This window comes from Dermochelys coriacea, chromosome 1 (assembly GCF_009764565.3).
Source record: "Dermochelys coriacea isolate rDerCor1 chromosome 1, rDerCor1.pri.v4, whole genome shotgun sequence".
NCBI classification, from domain to species: domain Eukaryota; kingdom Metazoa; phylum Chordata; order Testudines; family Dermochelyidae; genus Dermochelys; species Dermochelys coriacea.
Window position 1 is genome coordinate 240,267,501 of NC_050068.2, and position 15,318 is coordinate 240,282,818.

Genomic DNA, 15,318 nt, shown 5'->3' on the forward strand with positions numbered 1-15,318 from the left:
ATGACTCTGAGCACCCCCACTATACAAATTTTTCCAGCGCCCCTGCACAGGGGGTTCTAGAAATGAATTCCACTGCCTTACCTGAACTAGGAAATTGCTCTCTGCTACAGAATACCCAAAAAGCCATGGTGGCAAAACAAAAGCCCCACTTCCATCAGCAATGGGCTGGAAGATTGTACCTCATCTTATCAGATACATTCCTGGCCACAGTGATACATGTAGCAACCTCTAATCTTGATGGTTGCAATTTATATTTAGAAATTAAACTAGATTCCCAAAAAAAGACTTCTGATACCAAACACATCAGCCCATCTGTTTAGCAACACTATCAGCAAGAACACATCATTCCAGTGCTCTGCTCTCTTCACTGATTCCTTGTTGAATGCAGAGTACAGTACAAATCTGACTTACTATTAAAGCCTTCCATGGGATTGGCCCTTGAGATGATCATCTATCATGAGCTTCCATAATAGTTATGTTCCATTAGCACAATGAAACTGGGGAGCAGACAGAACTTTCACAGCAGATGGACCTAAACTGTGGAACTCATTCCTGGAGGAGATAATGACGTTGGGCCCGACCACTTTCAGAACTAACTAAAAACCCCATTTTTTCAATTTAGCCCTCTCAGTCACAGGTGCAGGGATTCTGGGGGCATGGCAGCATCCTCTGGCTTGAAGTGCTTTCCATCATATACAGGGTTTACACTTTGGTTCAATGGCTCTCAGCACCCCAGCTATACAAATTGTTCCAGGACCACTACTGTCAATAAGTGCTTCAAACTCACGCAAACGCACACTGTGGGCTGGGACAGACAGTTACATCTTTTTTAATACTTGATGTGTCTAGATTAGATCTGGTTGAGAAATTATTTTTTCTCCATGAAAAATTGATGTAAACTAACATTTCACTTGAATCAAATTTCATTAAAATGTTTCCAAATTTTCATCAAAAACCCAGACATTTTAGATCAAAGCAGATTTTTCAAAATTATCTGTTTAATCCAAAAACTATTATACATTTTAAAATAAACCACAACATTCTGATGGGAAAATTTTGGCCAGATTTAGTCCAGACACAACAGCGATGGCAGCCGTGTAAGGGAAACTAATTGTTAGTCAGTGAACTAGGGTAATTCTAGGGAGAAAACATAGTAAGCAAAGATTGTTTACCCCACTAAAATGTCAAGTACATCTAAAACGCATCTTGCACTTCTTACGTGCTAATATCTGTAGTCAACCAAATCTCAGCTTGGGCTCGAACCATAGTGTCTTTGAGTGTCTTGCCCCAGGTTCCCTACAGGAGCCTCACTCCTGGACAATTGTACTGATCCCAGTGGGAGTTCTGCTCAGTCCTGGGTCTTTTTAGAGCTCAGTATACAGTCCCATTGTCTCTAGCCCCTGGTGGTTCTTCTCAGGAAACACTATAGGTCACTGGCTGGAAGCAGCCCTCCAGAGTCTTTGCTCATACCAAGGAAAGTAGACTCTGCCTGCCTCAGATGGGGGGCAGTTGAAGGAAAAGGTTAGCAACTGCCTCAGGCTGAGCTCCCCTTGTTACTGGAGCTCACTAGCAGCTCCCCTGTTCCTAGAAAAATTCTCTTGTCCCCTTCTCCTCTGTGGCTTTACATTCTCCTTCTCCAGATGGAGAACGTTCTGAAAGTGCTCTTAATTGGTGCTGACTGAGTGCAGGAATGCTCATTAGTCTTTCCATCAGAGGGACGTGGGCATGTCCCATCAGAATATCATACAATATTTGCAACCAAATCTGATGAAAAAATACATTACACACCTCACAGTACCCTGAAAACAACGTTGTGATGTTTGAAACACAGACTTTGTTTATACTTTTGTAAACTCAGATTTATCTGAAATAAACAAAAATAATCCATCAGAATTTAACAGTGGTTTCTCGCATTTTATTTTGTCTTCTGTTTCAGATCTTTCAAAAAATGTATTAATTTCCATTTTTCAAACCTAGTACACATTAGCCTCTTTTTAAAAACTTATTTCCAGGTCCACCTAATAATTGCTTATGGGGCATAGTGTATTTATTTTATGTTAGCAAAATCATTCAAATTTATTAGAGCATAAGCATAATGCATCCGATGAAGTGAGCTGTAGCTCACGAAAGCTTATGCTCTAATAAATTTGTTAGTCTCTAAGGTGCCACAAGTACTCCTTTTCTTTTTGCGAATACAGACTAACACGGCTGCTACTCTGAAACCTGTCAAAATCATTCAGTAACTTCCCACTAGAGGTCAGGCAGTACCATCAGCAGGAAGACAGTGCTATCTGAACGAAGTGGATATGGTCTGTAAGATCCTCAGAATTATGGAACTCATTCTTCTCACTACACAAAGTCACTTTCACCTGTGAAAAGAGAGCCAGATCCTGGCTCCCAGGCAGCTGGGTTGAACTGGTCCATCAGACGGAGTAGCCTCACAGTGGGTTTAGCCTGCCACTGGAGGATTCCTTTGGTATGGCAGAATCTCCGGGTAGTATAGAGCCAGCACAACAGCTCTCTGCTATCACCCCAGCACCACATCAACGATAGAGAACACCACTTCAGGGGGCAGCCAGGGTAGCTGAGCACAGCCAACCCACTACTACACTCCGGCAATTCCCTGCTGATGGAATAGCCCCTTGGAGTCATTGCCACCCAGCACAAATTAGAGCAGCTCAGCTGATCCCAGGATTGGGCAGGGGGGAGAGTGGCGGTTGCTTCAGCCACCTCTGTCCCTCCTCCCTGGGATTTGCACCAAACGAAACTTGGCCAGACCTGAGGATTGCACACAGTGAGCAACACATTGGGGTAAAATGCTGCCATTCATATCTGAAAGTGTTTTACACCCATTATGAACTTTGAACTGGAGAAAAATTATAGAGGGGCAGGGTAATGGAGAATCAACCCCCAAACCTGATTATGTGGTAATGTTGCATTTTAAAATTGTGATGCTCAAAAGTCAGCATTCTCATAAGATCATTAACTCAGACTCATTTTACCTCCTCCATTTTGGCATCAGTCCTATACCTTGCTTCCTTTGTTTCCTCCACTCTGGTGACTGGCCAGGAATATAACCACCCCAAGGGCAAGTTTTCTGAAAAATCTATAATGTTGTACAATTTTCCTATTAAAATGAATATACAGCGCCCTCCTCAAAGAACAGCAAGTATAAGTATTTTTCAAAAAGTTCTGCCATCAGTTCTCTTTTAACAGTATCACTTAAAAGAAAATATTTAGCTACTGAAATCAAGACAGCAAAAACAATACATAAAACTCTCAACAATCCACAGTCAGAGCTAGGGTTGTTGTCTGTGATCACATATGCATTTCTTTATACATAAAAGGACTATTTGTTGTGTGAGCAGTGCAAGATTTATGATGTCCTTAACAATTCATTTCTTTGCATTTACGGGCTTTGTGTCTACATCCAGCGAGAGTTAACTACACTGATATCACTTTGTTTTTAAAATAAACAGTTTTGCTTTTGTATCGGATTTAGGATCAAAGCATAGTCCCATTAAAGTCAATGGCAAAACTCTTATTAGCTTTGATGAGACCCGTAGTTGGCCTGTAGGCCTTGATGCAGCAAAACATTTAAGCATATGCTTAACTTGAAGTCAATGGGACAAAGAAGTTAAGTATCTGATTAAGTGCTTTGCTGAATCAGGGCTTTAGGATGAGATTTACAGAAGTATATAGGCACCTAAAGCTGCTGATAAACATCTGGGGGGGGTTTACAAACATGCTTAAGTTAAGTGCCTAGCTCCCATGACTTTCAATAGGAGTTAGGTGCCTAAGCTGCTTAGGTGCTTTTGGAAATACCTATAGGTGCCTATCTGCATCTTTAGATGCTTAAATATCTTTGTAAACCTTAGTCCATAAAAATGTAGGTCTTGCTGCGAAATCTTGCCATTGCCATTGATTGTAAAGTGGAACCTTCTTCCTCATGGTGGCAAGAGGCAGAGAGTGAAATGTCTGAAAGTGGAGAAGTGGGGAATTGTGTCTTTGAGAAGTGTTAGCCTAAGAAATAATGGGGACTATATCAGAGGCTCCCAATTTACATTAATCTCTGCCAAGTGATACCCTGGGGAAAATGCCTGTTGGTCCCCAGCCTCTTCAAGATCGGCCTTACAGTTTGTGAAATCTTTGCAGTAAACAACTGAGTTCTCTCTGCTGCAAGCAATACTCCTGGGGGAACTCTGCACCAAAAAATAAAAAATTCTGCACACAATATTTTACAATTCTGCAAAATTCTGCAAATTTTGTCAAAATAACACTACATAATCATGCCAGTTTCGATTATTTTGGTAATATCTTTCAAAATACCTGTCAGCAAATATGTCTGCAATTATACAGACGCATACAAAAATTCCCCCAGGAGTAGAGAGTTAAAGAAACCCCTATGACAACCCAATTTATGTTTCTCTGCCCTCTTCTCACCCCCACTGAGTTCATCCGGGGGGGCCAGACACAGACATCCCCTCCCCCCTGAGCCCAGCCATGGTGCCCCAGCCAATACACCCAAACCCCCAGCCAATACACCCAAACCCCTCCCTCCAGAGGAGTTGCAGGGCCCCCCCAGCTCAGATACCAAGACCCTCTTCACCCCAGAGCCCACCCACAGGGACCCCTAGCCTAGATACCTGCACCCTCTCCCCCTAGAGCACAGACACCCGCCCTCTCTCCCCCAGAGCCCAGGGATCCAGAGGGAGAAACAGCCTGATGCTTGGTCCCAGGTTTGCATGGAGTTTCCTGTGCACTGCTGTCTCCTTCCTCAGGGCATGCAGGGAACTGCAGCTGCCAGGAACCCTCTAGCTCCCTCCCCCTCCCCCTCCCTCTATGTGCGAGCTGGGCTCTGCTGAGTCAAGCAGCCCCTAGTGGCAGCTAGCAGCACTACAGCCCATTTCTATGGGGGAAAGGAAATTCTGCACTCACAAAGTTAATTTCTGCAAACTTCTGCATTGCACAGTGGCACAGAATTCCCCCAGGAGTAAAGCAGAACTCAGACACTGATGTTTGTTCACACTGGCATTTATCCAGATCATCCTTCCTCTGTGCAGAGATGCCAACGTTTTCTGATGGAGTTAGGAGCAAAATTTTAGATTCTGTATGTGGCATAGGGTATCTAGTCAGTCCTTTGTTCATCAGATTCTAAAGAAGAGGGAACTGGAGGCCTGCATCATGGATTAAAATTCAGTTTACTTTTACCATAGACTTTATATTTAGACCTAACCATTGTGATCATCTAGGCTGTGTCTACACTACAGACTTCTGCCAGCTTAGCTATGTCAATCAGGGATGTGAAGAGGTGAGATTCCTGACTGACATAGTTATGCCAGCAGAAGTCTCTAGTGGAGATTCAGATTACACCAACAAAGCTGTGCATTTACCAGTATAGCTTGTTTTGTTCACGGAGGGTGGTTTTACTCTCCTGATATAAAGTATAGCTTTGCCGTTTTAGCGGCATCTACACTAGGAGTGCTTTGCTGGTAGTATACCAATATTCTAATATCAAAAGTGCTCCTAGTATAGACACAGCTCTAAGTCTGTCCTCCTGTACACTGCAGGCTAGAGATTTCACACAGTATATTGCTGGACTTAGCCCATCATGCTCTAGTTCAATTACTAGATCTCTTTTTGAAAGTCATCCAGTTCTGATTTAAAGACTAAGTGATGGAGAATCCACCACATCCCTCGGTAAGTTTTCATTAGTTACACTTCCAATTAAAAATGTACCTATTTCCAGTGTGAACTTTACAGATTCCAACTTTCAGCCACTGGATCTTATTATGCCTTTGTCTGCTAGATTAAAGAGTCCTCTAGTATCAGATGTCTTCTCCCCAAAGTTGTAGGTGATAAGACTGTGGTCAAGTTGCCTTTTAACTTATGTATTTTTTCCCCTATTATTTCATCTGGCCTAGCAGGTTTTAGTAGCTGGGAAGTTTCCGACTGTATTACCAGTTTGATCATTTTAGAATCCAGGAATACTCAGAGACCAAACTGACAGTACTTCGGTGTGTATTATAATTGTTTAATTGGGAGTCACTGAGACAAACATGGAACCCAATAATACCACTTTTACAGTTACCTTTCACAGTGACTTTAACATTAAACAGCTACATGAGCATTGCTCCTCATCCGTCTTGTACTACATTATAAAAGAACCTTGGAGGTTTTCTGAAGGACACAATTTATGTATGTTAGAGGTTGGTGATGTTACCAACTTTTCCTCACAAGTTGTCTGGATTTGAGCCAGTAACGTAAACAGTATTTTTTCTTGTTCCAAGGTCCAGTTGAATAACAAGCACAGCTAGTACTTGCTGACACACAAGTGGCTGTTCGACAGTTTGTTCTCAAGGATCAGGGGGATTTTTCACTCTAGAAAGTGTGAAATCAAACTCCCAGATTTTCTGCATGAAAAGGAAGCCCTTTTAAAAAGATGGAGATATCTTTCCTAAGCGAAAACTCATAATGGAAAGGTCACTTGGTTCTGTGAATGGTGATGTGAGGGAATGAGCAGGAATGTGAGGAAAACATTGAAAAATGGGAAGGAAAACAAAAGGGCCAGACTGCATTTATCCTAATGTGAGGGAGTAAGGAGACAGCCTGCCTTCCAGCCTCTACACAGCCCTGCTCTGTAGGCAGATGTAATCCCTGTTCTTAAACTCAGGGAGCACAATGACTGCTTGAGGCTACCATGAACAGCAATGTGAGGCTCCACACATTGAAAGGGAAGAGGAAGGATGACTTTTCTCTAACAAAGGAACCTCATCTTTCTAGCCCTCATGATTAGCAAGATATTGGACCTTAAAGTCACATCATTCTGACTTCCAAATCCTGCCTTTTTTATTCTGCTGTAAAGCTGACTTGACTTTAGCAGTTGCTGTTCCAAAAATCAGAAATGTCAGGTTGGAAGAGCCCTTGAGAGATCAAGTCCAGCCCTTTTGCTGTGGCAGGATCAAGTAAACCTATAGCATCCCTGACGGGTGTTTGTCCAAGCTGTTCTTACAAACTTCCATCGATGGGATTCCACACCACCCTTGGAAGCCTATTCCAGACCTTAACCACCCTTGTAGTTAGAAAAAATTTCCTAATAACAAACCTAAATCTCCCTTGCAGATTAAGCCCATTACTTCTTCTCTGACCTTCAGTGGTCGTGGAGAACAATTGATCAACATCCTCTTTATAACAGCCTTTAACACATTTGAAGACTTGTATCCCCCCTCAGGCTTCTTTACTCAACACTAACAATGCCCAGTTTTTTAATCTTTTGTCATGGGTCAGGTTTTCTAACCCTTTTATCATTTTAGTTGCTGTCCTCTGGACTCTCCAGTTTGTCCACATCTTTCCTAAAGTGTGGAGCCTAGAATTGGACACAGTACTCCAGCTGAGACTGCTCTAGTGCCTAATAGAATGTGCCAGTTACCTCCCATGTCTTACATACAGCACTCCTGTTAATACACCCCAGAATGACATTAACCTTTTTCACAGTTGCAGCACAGTGTTCACTCGTCCAGTTTGTGACCCACTATAACTCCAGATCCTTTTCAGCTGCACAACTACCTAGCCAGTTATTCCCCATTTTGTAATTATGCATTTGATTTTTCCTTCCTAAGTGAAGCATATTGCACTTTTTTAATTGAATTTCATATAGAATTTAGACCAGTTCTCCAATTTGTCAGTTATTTTGAATTCTAATCCTGTCCTCTAAAGTGCTTGCAACCCCTCCCAGTTTGGTGCCATCTCAAATTTTATAGGCATCCTCTCCAGTCCATTGTCCAAATAATTAATGAAAATATTGAATAGTACTTGGCTCAGGACTGATTCTTGTGGGACCCTCTAAATAAGCCCTCCCAGTTTAATAGCAAACCATTAATAACTATGCTTTCAATATGGTCTTTCAACCAGTTGTGCACCACCTCATAGTAATTCCATCTAGACCACATTTCCCCAGCTTGCTTATGAGAATGTCATCTGGGACTGTGTCGAAAGCCTTACTAAAATTACACACTAGGCCAGTAACCCTGTCAAAGAAGGAAATTAGGTTGGTTTGGCATGATTTTTCTTCTTGACAAATCCATGCTGGCTATTCCTTATAACCCCATTATCCTCCAGGTACATACAAACTGATTGTTTAATTTGTTCTGATACATTTCCAGGTATCAAAGTTAGGCTGACTAGTCTATAATTCCCCAGGTCCTTTTTGTTCTTCTTTTTAAACATTGCCCTTTTCCAGTCTTCTGGGACTTCACCCATCCCCCAGTAGCTCTCAAAGATAATTGCTAAAAGTTCTGAGATTGCTTCAGCTAGTTCCTTAAGCACCATAGGATTAATTTCATCAGGCCCTGCCAACTCGAATACCTCTAAATATTCTTTCACCTGTTCTTTCCCTCTTTTGTCTTGCGTTCCTTCCCACTTGTTGTTAATATTAACTGTGTTGAGTATCTGGTCACCATTAACCTTTTTAGTGAAGACTGAAGCAAAATAGGCCTTAAACACCTCAGCTTTCTTGATACCATCAGTTATTAGATCTTCTTCCCCACTAAACAGAGGACCTATACTGTCATTCTTCTTTCTCTTGCTTCTAAAGTATTTAGAGAATCTCTTCTTATTGCCTTTTATGCCTCTTGCTAGGGGTAACTCATTTTGTGAGTTAGGCTTTCTGATTTTGTTCCTACATCCTTGTGTTATTCTTTTGTACTTCTCCTTAGCAATTCATCCATGTTTCCACTTTCTGTAAGATTCTTTTGGGATTTTCAGGTCATTAAAAAGCTCCTGATGGAGCCATATTGGCCTCTTATTATGCTTCCTATCTTTCCTTTGTGTTGGGATAGTTTGCTGTTGTGCCCTTAAGATTGTCTCCTTGAGAAACTGCAAGCTTTCCTGAACTCCTTTCCCTTAGATTTTGTTCCCATGGGACCTTATTTACCAGTTCTGTAACCTTGATAAAGTCTGGATTTTTTAAAAAAAAAACGTCATTGTCCTTATTCTACTGCTCTCACTCCTTCCTTTCCTTCAAAATAATGAAATCTGTCATTTCATGATCACTTTTACCCAAGTTGCCTTTCACCTTCAGATTCGCTACCAATTCCTCCCTGTTGGACGGAATCAAGTCTAAAATGTCTTTTCCCTCTGGTTACTTCCTGCACTTTCTGCAACAAAAAATTATTCCTAATACATTCCAAGAACTTCTTAGAAATTTTGTGTTTTGCTGCAGTGGCATAGCTAGGAGTGGAAATTTGACTGGGCCTCAACTTTCAGGGTAAGGGTCCAATGAAGCTAGGATCTGTTTATGACAGGAGCAGCAGCAACATAGAACTCAAATGGGCTCTCAGACTTTGCTGAAAGAGGATCACAGGCAGAGGATAAATACTAACTTTTCTGTAAGTTTTGTGAAAATATGTACACTTTCCATAACTGACATTCAACAACCAAAACACTAATACATGCTGATCTAAAATAAGTACATTGATATTCATGTTTGAAGGTCCAATATTTGGTGACTTACCAAGGCAGAGAAACTCTTTGGCAGGACTAGTACAAATGCCTGTGTCTTTCGACTTTTGCAAGCACTGGTCCTGAAACAATGATCAGAAAAAAACTGCGAAGTTTTCTGAGTCCCAGAACCACCACCCACCTCCTCCTACCCAGGAGCACTCACAGGCACCCCACAGTCATAGACCTCAACACTAGTGCTCGCCTGCAACCAGAACAATTCACCAAGAATACCTGTTGGCACCCAGGGCCAGCACTTGTGGTGACAGACATCCTGCAGCCTGGGGAAGAACTGGGAGGGTGTCTGCCTGACAGAGCAAGGGGATGTTGGGCAGGGAAATGCCCAGTGGGGATGTTGCTTGATTTGGGTGGGAGGGAACTAGAAGGTGCTTGGACTAGGAAGGAGGAATGTTTATTGTGACCCATTGCACTCACAGTTTACGAACTTTATCTCTAACAGTTTGTTTAGTGGTGTGGATTGAGGGCCCAATCCAACTGTCTCAGGGCTCCACTCCTGCCTAGGGCACGTCTTCCTGGCTGCTCTTGGCATTAGCTCCTTCCAGGTCTTGCCCTGTTCAGTCACTCATTTGCATGCCCTGCCACCTCTCTCTCTCTCTCTCTGTGACCCAACCTACTCTCAAGGACTTGGCCCTCTGGCTAGGTCACTATAGTCCTCCCCTTCTGAGGTATCAAAGTCCTATCAGACAACTGTCCCAGGCAGCCTTCTGCTCCACTGCCCGGTCTGCAGCACTTCCCCCAGAGACTGATGGGGAACCCAGGCCTGTCCTCTATTCTGGGTTCTAGTCCAGGAACCATATGGTTAGCAACTGTGGTCTGCTTTCCTCAGACTCTGTTACTCTTTCCCAGGACTCCTTCCTACAGCTTCTGGCACCCCTTACTAGCTCAAATTCCCTCTTCCCAGAGAGTAACTGCAGACTGCTTAACACCATAGCCTCAAATACACCTCCAGCCCCACCTGTTCCTTCTCAGTTGGACTTCATCATCAATCAGCCTTTCAAGCCTTGGCTATCCCCCAGAGGCAGCCTATCAGGTTAATTAACCTAATTTAACCTGCTCTGCCTTGTGTGGGGATGAACACTGCATCACACCAGCGCCCATTGAATCAATGGGATTCCTTCCATTGACTATAGTGGGTAGTGAATCAGCCCTGAAAGAGAGGAAGACTGGGTAGAGGTGAATCCCTAGAGAGGGAATCTAGCCAGTGAAAGTGTACAGCACCGTGTTATACAACTGTCTACAGGATCCCATGGAAACACGCCATTGGGAGATGTAGAGGAAATATCTGGTGGCAATGACACAATGGGAGGATGAAAACTAAAATAAAAATGTTAATAGCTTGTTCATTCCCAGTTCATCTCCATGACACGCAAGGACAAAGAATATGCAACTGCAAAGAGAGCGAGAATTTGGGCAGAGAAAAAACACCACGAGAAGAGTGCATAATCTTATGTACAATTAAGTATTTGTAGATGAAGAAATTCTGAGGGAATGAATAAGCAGTAAAACCTCTCTCAGCTGCTGCTGGCTAAGTTTACATAATATAATAAGTCAGTGAAATGTGGATTCTGTGGTCATTCTGGTTTTTTACAATGGTGTGTGACAAATGGAATCATTTTACAGTGTTTATTACATCATATCTATGGTCACATTTTTGTTGAAAATAGGTGTACTTTAGACGAGTTGAACATACTGTAAATAATAAAATATGAATGTTTCATTCCTTACTTTGAATGATGGATCTCACTGTCAATTTAAGAGGCAGGTGTTTTAAGATAGTCCAAGTTACCAGCTCTCAACAATGGCTAAAAGCAAGTCCAATTTGGGATTTAAAACAACAAAGAACATACAGATTTTTTTTATTTGTGATCTTTTAATTTTAAAATGGTGTACCTAAATTTAATTAAAAATTTGCAATGCATCCATGTAACTAAGACACAGGTGCTGCAAGAAGTGCTTCAGTATGTGCCATTCCTCCCTCTTTACTACTCAAAAATACTCTGGTATTGGATTGAGATTCACTTCCCAACAGATGGATCTAACAAATATTTATTAAGGCGAAACACTCAGCAAGTAGTAATCAATTACTTACAAGAGGGAAGCTCGTTAGGATGGCCTCATCACAGTCACCTCCAGCACCAGACAGTACAGCTTCAATCTCCCTTTGTTACACAAACTTATTTATAACGTTGTGGTACCTTTTCTTATACCTATGTATTAGTGTCTCATTTCTATGTTAACTATCTTCCCCTGTCAGTACAGGTTTAGTGTTAGTTGAGACGGGTCTTTTCTAGCTTTTTAGTTACTTTCTCTTTTCTTGGTCTCATAAACATGATTAATCTGCAATTTCTTACATATTCACAGTTCTACTTATGCTTAAGCTATTAAATATTATCAAAACAGACTCTTAAAATCCACTGCAGGCTTCTGTCAGGACTAAATATGTGTTTGCTCCCAACCCTGGGGATGGCGTTAAGGGGTACTTTGCTTCTGGATAGGCCAGACTTAGTCTCTCAGTTTATATAGAAAAAACAAGATCCTCACCTTGGGTCTGATGTTGGCATCCACTGAAGTCAATGACAAAGCTCCCATTGAATTCAGTGGCGCAGGATTAAGCCCCCGGGCATAGGAGGAGACAGAACGGAGGTGAGCTGGGGCAGGGAGCGATTCCTCTGCAGCCCCTGCTCCCAAGCTCACTTCCAGTTCCTAAGGCCCTCTCCACACATCCCCCAGCTTGCCTCCGCCTCCACCCCTACCCCTACCCCTGAGCGCTCTGCTGCTCCGCTTCTCCCCCACTCCCTGGCTTGCCGCATGCAAGCCTGGGGGAGAGGGGGGTGGAGGGGAAATACGGCGCGCCCAGGGGAGGAGGCAGGGGCAGGGATTTGGGAAAGGGGTTGGAATGGGGGTGGGGCCGGAGGCGGGGGTGCGAGCACCCACTGGCACAAGTCAGCGCCTATGCCCCAGGGGGCAGAGCCTGCGACTATTGACTTTTCTGGGAGCTGGAACAGGCCCCATGTGTAGGCACTGACATTCCCATGGCACATTTCACCTGAGTAAGAGAGATTAATCTTGGCAACCTGGGCAAATTCCAGTTTGGATAATTATAGTCTGCCTCCAAGTTTCAGTGGGTACAGAAGTCTTAATTCCTGCCCTAAACTATTCTGTAATGACAGGTTTCAGAGTAGCAGCCGTGTTAGTCTGTATCCGCAAAAAGAACAGGAGGACTTGTGGCACCTTAGAGACTAACAAATTTATTAGAGCATAAGCTTTCATGGGCTACAGCCCACTTCATCGGATGCATAGAATGGAACATATAGTAAGAATATAAATATATACATACAGAGAAGGTAGAAGTTGTCATACAAACTGTAAGAGGCTAATTAGTTAAGATGAGCTATTATCAGCAGGAGAAAAAAAACTTTTGTAGTGATAACCAAGATGGCCCATTTAGACAGTTGACAAGAAGGTGTGAGGATACTTAATTTAGGGAAATAGATTCAATATGTGTAATGACCGAGCCACTCCCAGTCTCTATTCAAACCCAAGTTAATGGTATCTGGTTTGCATTTTGCATATGTTGTCACCCCTCTACAAAGCATAGCAGATGCCTGGGCTTTGCAGACCAGCTTCCCACTGGAGGACATAGAGTCTGGGTGTAGTGTTAGTGCAACTTTTTATTTTACTCTCTCTATATGTCCTTAAACAAAAGTGGTCACAAATGACACGTAGACAAACTCCTTTTTTAGGCATCACAGCCCAAATGCCAAAGCCCAGTTCCCCGGGAGCAAGTCTTCCTCAATAATGAACTCTCCTTAGAAAGATTTAGGCAGAAAAAAGCTCTCCTGTGGCCTCCAGCAGTTCCCCCACAGAGAAACACTGTGACAGTACTGCAGTACAGCACTTCTCAAAAGAAAAAGGACACTACTCACATACTAAGAAAATGAACTTGGAAGACAATGTGTGCTGTAGAATGGTTCCTGCTATAACAATATTTCAAGTATTTGAAGTCAATGGCATAGCTCCCAGTGACTTCAAAGGTGCAAGGTTGAGTCCCTAACTTGCGAAGTACTATGGGACCTGTCAGGGTTCCCTCCCCACTCTGAACTCTGGGGTACAGATGTGGGGACCCGCATAAAAGACCCCCTAACCTTATTTCTACCAGCTTAGGTTAAAACCGTCCCCAAGGCACAAATCCTTCCTTGTCCTTGGATGGGTACTGCTGCCACCACCAAGTGAGTTAGACAAAGATTCAGGAAAAGGACCACTTTGAGTTCCTGTTTCCCTAAAATATCCCCCCAAGCCTGTTCACCCCCTTTCCTGGGGAGGCTTGAGAATAATCTATCAACCAAATATGTAAACCAGGTGAGCACAGACTAGCCCCTTGGGTTTTTAGGACACTAAAAACCAATCAGATTCTTAAAAAACAGAACTTTATTATAAAGAAAAAAAAGTAAAAGAAACACCTCTGTAAAATCAGGATGGAAGGTAATTTTACAGGGTAATAAGATTCAAAACACAGAGGATTCCCCTCTAGGCAAAACTTCAAAGTTACAAAAAACAGGGATAAGCCTCCCTCTTAGCACAGGGAAAATTCACAACCTAAAACAAAAGGTACTCTAATGCATTTCCTTGCTATTACTTACTATTTCTGTAAGTTTAGATTTATCATTCAGTAGGAACTAGATTACTTGCTTGGTTTCTCTCTTTGTCTCCAGAGAGAACACCGAAGCCCAAAACAAAAACCTTCCCCCACAGATTTGAAAGTATCTTCTCCCCTTATTGGACCTTTTGGTCAGGTGCCAACCAGGTTATCTGAGCTTCTTAACCCTTTACAGGTAAAGGAGGGATTTTATGCTACCCTTAGCTCTAGGTTTATGACGGGACCGTTGGATGAAAGGATGATGAGATATGGGCTGAATTTCAAGACATGCTGATTGTAAATTGCAGGTGCTCAAAACTTTTCAACATTTGGCCAAATATAAATATTACTTAGCACTTTGCTTTACATGGTCAAAGGACTGTATAAACGTGAAAAAAAATATAGAGAGTGAGTCAGCATTTTGATAAGAAATGAAATCCTCAGGAAAGGTTCTGAAGATTATTAAAACATTGCTAATGAAACTTGACATAAGTGATTACCTGCTTGATTTTTAAATGGTTCTTTTCAAGCATAAACAGAATTGCATGAGTCTGAGAGCAGAACAAAAGTTATTCCCTTTGTTTGCACAACTGGACTGTGCCTTTCAGTTTATGACTACATTAAAAAGGAGGAGCCAAATTCAACTGTCATGTAAACTGAATGTGCCAGATGTAAAATGTGGTTCTGTGCCAAAGGGTCAGAAATAGGGTCTAAATGGTAGAGAAGTGTAATTTTCACTAACTTGGCATTCAATGAGTGAGAAAATAAATATATGTGAGGATAGAAGTGAGAGGCTATAGCAGTCTTAGGGCCTGATTCACCATTGCATCACTCCAGTTTAATACTAGTGTTACTCCATTAAAATGAATGGCATCACAACAGCAAAAAAAGGGAGTAATGCAGTGGTGAAGCAGGCCTTTGAGTAGGATTTTGGAAGACGTTCAGAGTAGACTACACTCTGCTCCTATGTCAACATTCACTTCAGTGGGAGCAGAGCGAGGCCAGTGCTTAGTGCTACTAAAGAATCTCACCTTTTTTTCTTAAAGTGACTTTTGCAGAACTGTGTGCACATATTTCAAACAATTATATTCTGGGCCTCACTTTAAATTATAGATTCTTTTAATGGCCATCTCCCCTCTCAACCTCCCACTCCAGATCTCACA